Source organism: Manacus vitellinus, unplaced genomic scaffold, assembly GCF_001715985.3.
Source record: "Manacus vitellinus isolate BGI_N305 unplaced genomic scaffold, ASM171598v3 scaffold_14_pilon, whole genome shotgun sequence".
Taxonomy (NCBI): domain Eukaryota; kingdom Metazoa; phylum Chordata; class Aves; order Passeriformes; family Pipridae; genus Manacus; species Manacus vitellinus.
This window is the reverse complement of record NW_021939063.1, coordinates 17,508,348-17,519,154: the sequence shown is the minus strand read 5'-3', so window position 1 is coordinate 17,519,154 and position 10,807 is coordinate 17,508,348. Positions and strand designations below refer to the sequence as shown.

The window sequence follows — 10,807 nt, the reverse complement described above, 5'->3', positions numbered from 1 at the left end:
GGCAGTGGTGCCAGTGGCACATGGAGCCGTCCATCTGCTGCTGCCCAGGAGCAGACACTGGGTCCAACCCACCCCAGACAGCACAAGGTAAGGCACTGGTTGTGGGACCCCCAGAGACCACCTTCACCTACAACCACCACGCTCCGGCACCAGCTCCACGGTCACTATCAGGATTCATCTGCATAAAGTTGGGCTCAAATTGAGGAGGCATAAATTAAGCAGCAATTTGTGGCTTTGGGTGAGACACAGAGACATCTCAGAAGAGCTCTTAACACAGCCACACTCATTTGAAGTGACAGGGACAAGAAAAACTAATTTGCCTGCTAAATACTGATTTAGTTTAGTTGGTCACATAAAAAAGCTCTACATTTTTACTTCAGATAATGTCCTTTACCATGCCCACATCATGTTAAAGGCCAATGGGATCTGTTACACAGGTCTCTAAAGTTTCCACCTCTTCATTAAAGTCAATCTTGCACCTTGCTTTGAGTCAAAGACTTCAAGAGATGGGAAAGCCATTGTCTCGCTCCAGCTACTCCTTCCCATTATTAAGCACCCTAGTAAATAAATGAGGGAAAAAAAATGCACCTTTCCCAGATTTTACATTATCTGGCTGCCTTCCCCTCTTGTTATACACAGACTTTCATCATCTATGGTCAAAACCATTTCAGAGAACAAGGAGAGTGATCTGTAGCTTTCCAGCCCTCTTGTCCCACCTGCCTACACACTGTCACTGAAGGGTCACCTCACTAGATGCTTCAAGGTAAAAAACACAGCTTGTCTTATTTACATTAATATTTTGTGTTACTGGTACATAAATGCTGCTGCTTTCAGAGGAAGCTTCTCTCAAGTCCCCTGCTCTCCTCGCCTGCCATCACTTCGCATTCTTTCAGCTTATTCTGAAAGGGCAGGACTCCTGGAAAAAAATTTTCTTATTCTTACCTGGTAGGCACTAGTATGGCAGCTTGTGGGGAATCCTGGCTGGGCTGGGATCCCTGGTATAGAACAAGAAACTGGCTGAGAATGGAGGCCCTGGTCCTGACCACGTACTGATGCATCCTGAGAGAGCAGAGGAGCAGCAGGAGAAGAGCTGTCCCGTGGGAACAGGGAACACTGTCTCATGAGAAGGAGGACTTGTTTTGAACAGAGTGACTGAGAAAAATATAAACATCAGAGGAAAACAGGGACAGGTGCACAGAAATGTTGTGAGAAAGTAGGACTGAGAAAGTCCAGAGAAAGTCCAGCTAAAATCTACCTATTAGCTGTGAGAATTGTAGTTTGTGTATTCAAGCTGACCTATCTGTGTGATACACGTGTACAAAAAGAACTGTATTTAAGAGGCTGTAAATCGCAGCTCGTGGCTGCTGCTGCTTCCTTATTCTTTCCAATAAACTTTCTTGCTGAATATTATATGTCGTAGTCCGTCCCAACAACGACAGCAGCTCAGTCACCAAACAACTGACATGCCAATAGTCTCACCTGTATGTGCAACCCAGGATGCTGGATCACACTTCCACCCTCTAATGCAGTGCATCATGCTTCCTTCCTACACTGAGGCACTTTTCCTCCTATTCAGTGGCCTACGAAGATCTCAAGGGATCACGCAACACAGAGCCCGTGAGCAGCACTCATTCCTCAACGTTGGTAAAGACTTGGTAACTCAAAATTCTGCAGAGAAAAGAATGGCTGAACCTTCTTCCTGACTCTTCCTCGCTGGCCAGATGTTCCCTGTCCTGCTTGAAGATCCGCAGCAGCATCACAGCCAGCTTCATGGTCATTTTAAGCTGGTGTTACTTCCCAAGGAAGCATTTCCACCTCTCCCATCCCACTCCTCTCTTCCCTTTGTGCTGGTACAGGTGTTACAGCTGCACAGAAAAGTGGATGTGGGAACTGACACACATTAAAGGAACGCAGCAAGAGAAAGAAGAGGCCAGTTTGCATCTGGCTCAGCTTCCTGGTTGGATGCAGGGTCTGCAGGACCACTTCTCTTTTCCCGTACACCACCACAAGGAAAAGGCAGGACCTCTTCTTCCTTCCAGCAGCACCAGCTCAAACCAACCGAGAAGCTGAGCACACCAAGCTTGGACCCTGCTGTCCTTGCAAGAGCACTGCACAAAGACACCAAGGAAAACCCAAACAATTCCAAAGATAGAGAGAAAAAGAAATTAAACTGACTTTAGCTGGACTTCTCCCATTCATTTCCCACTATTGTCCTAACCAGCACCCAAGCAGCACATACTGAGAGCAAGGGCCACCTCCCACAGCCAGCTGCATCCTGGTAGCAGGCAGCACAACTCCCTTACAGCAGCAGTCTCCTGACTGGATCTATTCCACATTAATAGTCTGCTTGAGCACTTCTGGGCAAACTGCAGCAAGCAGGCGAGTGACCTGACGCAGGTTGCTTTTCAGCCACTAAGCCACTTAAAAAGACATCTAAAAATACATGAAATGCTTTTCTCATGTGACTTTTCTAAGCGAGGGACTGCTCGAAACCCTGCCAACCACAAATGGAACGCGATGCCATGGCAAGACCTCTTTCCTGCACCAACAGCCTCCACATCAACAACTTGTTTGAGTCCAGGAGACCAGCCTAAGATAAAAACCTGGAGCATTATGCTTGGCAGCATCAGCTCCTGATGTAGCACCGTTCTCCCCACAGGGCTGTGCTTCCGTTCAGGATCACCACCCAGATGGGGAGCTGCAATGTTTTGCTGTGTTTCTGCTCCAGAAGGATCTTTAACTAGTTATACCCAGAAGAGTAAAAATGTATACTTCTCCCCACCAAGCCTGAAGAAAAAAAAAACTTCCCAGCTCTGCTGACACAGGTAATTCCTCTCCACTGAGGAGAGGAGGTAAATAGGGCAACTGTTTGCCTTTGAAAGTGCTTTGCAAATCAGTTCAGCTGGCTGCTGCCACAAAGCCCAAGCAGGAAGACACTGGCCACTTCAGTTACTTCAGCTGATTCTCAAAAGCCTATGTCCTTACAGTAGATTTACATCAAATTTCCCATCAAGACTCTTCCTCCACTCCCAGAGGGGAGCAGAGAGCTTTTCTGCTCTTTTGAGATGTGGACCCACGTGCTTACAAGTTTCTGTACATGCCTGTGTCTGCCTCGAACCAGAGCAAATACTGACACTAGGAAATCCAAGGTGTCTGCTCCTGGATCAGTTCAGGCTGCAGAGCTGAGCCATGTGCTACTGGAGCTGAGGGTGGCTCTTCCTTGCTCCAAACCAGACACCTCGCCGAGTGCCCAGGCAGCCCCAAGCTTCAGCTGACCTTTTCCAGTTGGCACAGCCTACGACTGCTGGTCCCAAACAGGGCTTGGAGTCAGCTGCACAGAATTCACTGAGAATCATAGTCACTGCTTAAAGAAGAATCTCACTCTGAACACTTGCCTAGGGAGTCAGCTTAGCCAGCCTCAATTCCCATATATGACCAGAAATGAGGACTTCAGCACGTGAAGCTTTTTGCTGGGCTCCCAGCTGGAGTGACCACGCCACACACTACACCAGTCCAAAAGGCACTCACTGGGCAGAGCTCTGCACCCAGCCTTGCTCTCCACGTTCTCCCTCATGCTGGTGGTGGACTGCTTTTCCAGCAGGATCTGAGCTGACCAACTCATCATAAAAACACAGGTACGTGTGGCCAAGGTGTGCCTTCAGAACTGCCCCTATCTGCAGTACCTCGATTTCATCTTAACTTCAGGGAAAAAATCAAACCCTAAACCTCGCTGCCTCCTCTGTTCCCTGCCTTTCTTTGTGGCGCAGGGGAGAAGCTGCCTCAAACGATCTCCTGAAGCATCATATCAAGCCAAAGGTTTTGAACCAGCGTGTGAACAGACTGTAAGAAATCCATAAAAAGTGCAGAAAGGCTTACCTGGAGGCGGCAGGATTAAGTTCCCCATACAAAGTTATGCACCTCCAGGGGAAGCTTTAGGAGCCCACAATTCAGGGGAGAGAAAAAGGCTGGAGGCCGCTGAGCTGGGTCACGCTGGAGCAAAGCACACAGCACCAGGATGCAGCGCAGAGGTCTGCAGGAAACAGCTTCTTCCTGTGACAGCAGGACAGCACCACGACCCCTCTCCCTTGGGATACCCACGGGCCAGGCACAGCTGACTGCCAGCCCAGGCTGAGCTCACACAGCCACGTCCAGTCACCGCGGCGCCAGCGAGAGGTGCACAGCCCTACCTGTCCCGGCAGGTCCCGGCTCTGACCCGCCACTGCTGGGGCAGGGGAAGCAGGAGGTGGAGGAGAGCAGCACTTGCACCATTCCCACTTGACCCAACGACCAGGACATTGGAGGAGCTTTGGTGGAGCAGCACAGAAGGAAGACGAGGGTCAGGATTCCAGTTTCCAGGAATAATGGGCGTGCAGTGCGGTGATACCAGCGCTGGGACACTGGTTTGAGGGGAGGGTGGTGACTGAGCCACATCACAGGCTGTGTAGTGCTTCTAGACTGAAGGAGCTCTCTGATCAAGACTTTGAGCAAACCTTCTCACGCCCGAATTAGCTGAGGTAATCACGGAGTACTTCCCTGTGCCACGTCCAGCACACAGAACTGCACACAACTTTTATCCTGCCTTATCACCATTACAGCACAGGGGAGCACCGCTGCCTTCTCAAGGCTTTAGTTCCACAATATACAATTTTACATCGTTGCCAGTAGCAAGCAAAGCCCTTTTTCATGTTAGATTCGACTGCAAAGTTTTCATGAGGCTACAAAGCCCTGTTATACTTTTTTTACAGTTTAGTGCCAAGGGTTCGTGAGTTTTGCATGCAACATGTTGCTTTAGTTTTCTCTGGACATTTCTGAAGGGAGATTTGTATTTATCCTTAACAATTGTTGTTCTTAGGGGTTCAAGTTTCTTACCTCCCTAAAGGCTGACCTCTGATATACAAACAAAATTTTATTCTAAGATGTGATGAAGTCTTTCCTGAAAGAGCAATCAGCACAAGGCTGCTGGCATATGGATAAACATAAAGCAGTGGCTTCACAAACACCACTGCAAACACAAAATTCCCTGTGCAGGGAACACAAAGTTTCCCATTTTGGCCAAAGAGTTCACTCTAGATAACTGAACTGATACCATACAAACATGTAAGGTGCCACGGCACAGACTTCTGTGTTAGATTACATGACAAAGTTAGTCCAATCATTCTGTATTACTGCCACCAACAAAAACATTAGTGCCCAGCCTGAAAAACACCTGATCTGACCTAGACACCCATTAAAATAAGACTGACTGCCCTATTCCTGATGCTTTATTCCACACAGGATGGACAGGTATGTGTTGTGATCACGCTCCAAAACTTGCAGGACCACTTATACACCTCATGCTACAGCTACTCTGTGCACAAACACCACACAGCAGAAGCTTTCAATGAACTCAAAGTGAGAATTAATAAATCAATAATACAAGTTGTTTGCACCCATTAAGTTCAGCTGATGCCAGTACTACTGAAATTATACTTTCCAACATGTCTTAAAGCATGCGCTACTGTACAGCGTGCAAGAGAAAGGAAAGATGTCAAGGAGTTTTGGGAGAACATTGGCAAAGGGGGCTTTGAATTTTAGGAAAAATACCAGAGGAAGATTCTTTGAACCAGCACAGTCCCACCCTCATCTCCAGGACAGTCTTTACCTGCATCTGTAGAGGCAGAAGTCTGATTTTTTAGAGAAAAAGAGACACAGCTACACTGATTCTGTGTAGCTTTCCAAGAGGATCCTATGAAGTTGAACTGAGAGAAGGTTTTAGAATAACCACCTTTTATCCCCTAATTCAGGCCCCAGGCACTATCATAAAAATTCCATTAGAAATATTTCCTTTGGGGTGGGGAAACACCATGCATGGTCTGTCATGCAGGAATCAGCTCCTACAGCACAGAGGCCTCACAGAGGTCAAGATCTAACCAGAAAGCCTAAGGGACTCGAACAGGGAATCACTACAACCTCAAATATGCTTCTTACTACCCACCTGGATGCCCACATCCATATAAGGCCTTCCTGTAGGAATCCCAAGAGCCACAACACAAAGATAACAGATCACACCTTAACACTTCTGCACATTATTTCAGCAACACTTAGAGAAGACCTGATGAAACTTTTTCCTAGAAATTCCCAGCTAGAGACCAGCACTGAAGAGCTGCTTTAGAAAAAAAGTTTATAGGAGAGGCACAGAAGCCCTGCTGGAAAAACCCAACAACTATTTCCATCCCGATTAAAGAAGAATCTGAACAGCATCTTGGACTGCTAAATAACCAAGGACTAGGGACAGGAATCTCAGTCCCTTCTCCCCTGAAATTGAGAAGTCCCAAAGAAGCCACACATGCAAGGAAGTCCTTTCAGGGACTCATGGAAGCTCTGGGAAGAGATGTGTTTCCTGATGAGCGTGAAAGAGTCCATCTGGGGGCTGAACTTGCACAGGAGGGAAGAATCAAGCAGTGCCACCCCAGCTCAGAGAGCCCCTACACCACAACCTGAAGTTGTGACAGTGGCACAAGGCTTTCACATCACCTGTTGTAATTCAACACTCTAGTGGAAAACTGCTGGTTCAAACTATCACCCAGCCTCTTCTTACTCAAGCTCATCCAAAGATCAATCCCTAGCCCTTGGGACTGATATAAAATGATCAGTATCTCCTACTAGAAACCCTCATCAAAATTACCAAATGCTAATCCCCACCCTTAAGGAACACACTTCACAGAAGATTAAGCTTTCTGAAGTTGAAATGCACGATCTAGTTCAAAAAAAAAAAAAAAAAAGAAGAGCCCGAGTGAATTCAGCACCAACACGTCCAGCACTTGTGTCACCTGTAACTGCACAAGAGTAAACTGAAACCTCTCTGTAAGCACTTTTTCACCCCCAAGGAGGGAGGGCAGGAATGAGGAGGGAAGGCAGGAATGAGGAGGGAAGGCAGGAATGAGGAGGGAAGGCAGGAATGAGGAGGGAAGGCAGGAATGCCGCTTGTCAGGTCCATAACAAGGAGCACCTGCACCTTCAAGTACTGCAGGAAGGGGCTCCTGAGCCAATTTGCTGGAAAGCTCCAGGGAGCCAGTATCCAAAATATTTCAGAAGCTGCCCACGTAACCCTCTGTGAATTGAGCCTTTCTCAGAAAGCACAGCAGGAAAGACACATCGTACCCTTACTCGAGGTTGCAGTGATGGCAAAAGCACTGTGGTGAGACCACAACACAAGAAAAGGGCAAGAGAGAACTCATTAGTGGAAATAGTCACTCAAATACATCTTTATGGGTCAGATGAGGCTGGGAACCTGGTTTTCTAAAGAAAACCCCAAAACAAAGCTGAACACTGCAGGGCTGGGACAAGTTTTACTGCTATTTCCAAGCCTCACTCTGTGCATGTCAAGGTTTGACAGTACTTTGAATCCCACCAAGAATTACCCTCCAGGCCTAAAGGATACCTGCAGGACAATGAAACTGGGGGGACAACTCAACCCTGAAGAAGAAAATATCTGTTATGGCCAAGAGCACCATCCCAAGGGAGAGCTCTGCTGATCCAGGGCCTCCCTGCCTTCAAGGATGGTCAAACTCCCCTTCTGAACACTTTCCTAAGCCCATGAAAATAAAGTTGAGAAGAAAGACCAACTTTCTGCCAAGTTAGCAGGATCAGTTGGTCAGTCCATTAGCTCAGCACCACAGCTGGTGTGTGGGAGGAGGCGACAGGGCACAGCTGAAAGCCGGGAAAGAGAAGGGCCCTGTTAAGAGCATCAAAACATGAGAGTGGCTGAGGCAACCATCGCCCTGAGCTAACCCACCTCTTTTTCCTTCTCCAGGCTGAGCCTTGCTTCCTCTGCCCCTGCACTGCTGGGCTGTTGAAGCTCCTCCTGGCTGGGGTATTTACAAGCTCCTTCTGTGAATAATCCAGGTTCCTAAAGCAGCACTGCTGGGCTGAGGTGACCTTGAGCAGGAAATTGCATTTGGGAGAACAGGGTGCCCCCGCTGCCTCCCCACACTCCAAATAAAGCCATGCCACTCACCTTGCCCTGTCTCCTCCTCCTCAGTCACCCAGAACAGCTCCTGAACCAGGCACAAGAGCCAAGGAACTTTGTGCTGGTCCCCAGGTGATCAGCTCAGGCCCTGCACAGGGAAGGGAGTGGCCCTGCCTGGCCAGGGGACTCAGACCATCTCCTTCAGACACTGTTGCACCATATCAGCTCAGATGCTCATAAAAGATGCACTGACAAAAACAGCAGTAACATCAAACACATACAACCATTTTTCCTGCTGGCAAGCTAAAATTTTATCCTAGAAAAGCTGAACCAGAGAGAATTTAAGCCAATAGATAAGTGCAGGGAGACATACAGATAGAAAAAGGCACCACACTAGGATATGCACCTACCTAGAGTGTTCACACGGGTTAACATATTAACTTTCCATCCAGCAGCCCCTTAGTAGTTTGCTCAAACTTACTCAATCTCACAGAACAGGTCCTAAAAGCACAGAGTCCTCGGGTTGATATTTTATTTTTCACAGCTTCAACATGTTCGCGGTCCTCTGCGAATCGGGTTTAAGGTACAGAGCTCTCCAGACTGCACAAACATCCTAAGAACAAACATTTTCAGCATACCAAGAGCTCAGATACTCTAGGTCAATCCAACTATGTTTATTTGTATTTCACCCAAATCACCACCAAAGTACTCGGAGCTCAAGGAGCAACAGCCTCCCACTGATTCAGCAAGAGACCAGAAGTAATTGGTAGACAGTGTGCAAGCACCACAAAGAATGCCAGAGGCATTTATTTACATGACCCCTGTTTGCCCAAGAAGAATTCAGCGTTTGCATTTTCCTCACTCGAATTAATCATCACTAGACTTAAATCCTCAGTACTATTCCCCAGCTAACAGGAGTAAAGGCACAAACCACCCAAAATCATCCCAACAAAATTTTTCAGAGAGTTGGTACCGCTAGAATGACACACTCTTTTACTCCATTAGATGGAGTTCCTCCTCAGGCTGGCACAGCACCCTGCTACCTCTCCAGGACAATTTCTCTCGTTATCTCTTCAAGGGACACGGGAAAGGCAAAGAGACACCATTCCTGCTGTTGAGTAACATCACTCCTGCCAGGGCAGAACCATTACACCTTCTCTGCCAGGCTGACAACACACTGCACCTCACACCTGTGCTGCAGACACTAAAGCATGAAAAATCCCCCAGGACCCAGCTGCTGCAACCACACGTTCCTCTTCTCCCTCTGACCCCAGCGGGACCACTGGTCTTTAGTGCAAAGCCCCAAGTCACCTCTCAGGTTTGTCTGCTGTCACAGTCACACAAGCCAGGACGCAGCAGGGCTCCCTCTGATGTTACCCCCTCACTGCCAGAGAGACAGGCCAGAATTCCTCCAGAGCAGCCGCCCGTGGAAGACAAGAGTGTTGGCCCGGCCCCGACCGTGTGCTTCGCGGCTGAAGCTGCAAAAGGTCTCATTCTACCTGTCACATGTCCTCCTTCACTTCCAACAGCAGCCAAGCCCAGCACATCAGGCAGTGAGAAACAAGGAGAATAGACTGGATAAGTTACCAATGAGCACCAGCATTTCTAAAAGCAGAAAAGTGCTTGAGGTTAAAAGAAATCCTATACAAAAACCACCGGCACACAGCAAGAGCAGAACACCTTTACCGTTATCAGCCCCATAGCTCTTAATGATTCTTCAGGCCTAACACCAACGATTAAGCCCAATTCTGTGCTTAATATTTACATAATGCTTAAAGAAACAGGTATGTCTAAGCCAGTTAGACATCTCTCCTCGTTATTGGAACATTTGTGCCAGCTCCCTGAGAAGTGAGAGCAAACTCCTGCAGCAAGGAGAGACAGTGCGACCTGGAATCAGCCAGGCTCTTCTGATTACTCCTCTGAGTAAACAGTGGTGTTCCCAGCACTTCAGCTTGCTCTCAGGCTCCTTCCGTTGGCATACTACCCTATATTTAGGATAGAGGAGCGCAATGACAAGCATTGGGAAGAATGAATAAGTGGTTTAGGATGCTCAGTATAGCAGCGTGAAGAAACCTAGGAATTAGAAACTTCTAAAGCGAGGAAAGGAATCTGTAAAGCTAGAAGTGGGAAGAGACAGCACTCCATATACTAAGTTAAATAACAAGTTTTGTTAAGAACAGTATTCCCAAGGCAAGAGATGCTAGTGGTCCATCATGTAACAGCAGTGGAAAGAACCCCAAGAGGAGGGGCTGCGAGAAGATAGCCAAATTCTTGGTTTTTTTCACGCAAAAAGAAGACTTTAATTTCACTTTGGACAGGTGAACAATGTCATACCGTTTTCCTAAGTCTAGGAGCCTAAAGGGAAACATAGCACCTCGGCGAGAAACTGTGAATGCTACTGCCAGGTCCCACGTCCCCCTCCCTGCACCTTCCCATTCCCCTGCCCGCACCTTCCCACCCCGAGCAGAAGGACATGGTTACACTCCAAAAACACACACGGGAAGTTTGCAAACTTCAAACCGGTGGCAAACCCCACTAAACCCAGGCCTGCTGACTCGATGGGCGCTGGAGCCACTTTGCAGCCTGTTGCTTCCGAGGAGCCAGGGAGGCCACGAGGAATATTCAGCATTCACATGGTGCGGCAGAATTATTAAGCGGCCTTTAGTCACCTGCCCCGCGGACTGCAGATAAAGTTTGCCTGTCGGTGTGTCCCGCCCGGCACAGCCACGCTCCCGGCTCCCCGAGCCAAGGTCAGCCCTGGGAAGCGGCGGGGCCGACGGAGCCCCACGAGGCCCGGGCCGAGGGACTGCCCGGGACCGCCACCTGTCCCCAAGGGACTCCCAACTCGGCCGGGTCCCC

General features: G+C 48.4%; 1 long non-coding RNA gene across 1 annotated transcript; it reads left to right on the top strand.

The window, feature by feature from the left end:
- Positions 1-675: 675 nt before the first annotated feature.
- LOC108638904 lies at positions 676-1,410 on the top strand. Its single transcript, XR_001920148.1, has 2 exons — positions 676-763; positions 950-1,410. It is a non-coding gene; the product is annotated as an uncharacterized LOC108638904 (long non-coding RNA).
- Positions 1,411-10,807: the final 9,397 nt, after the last annotated feature.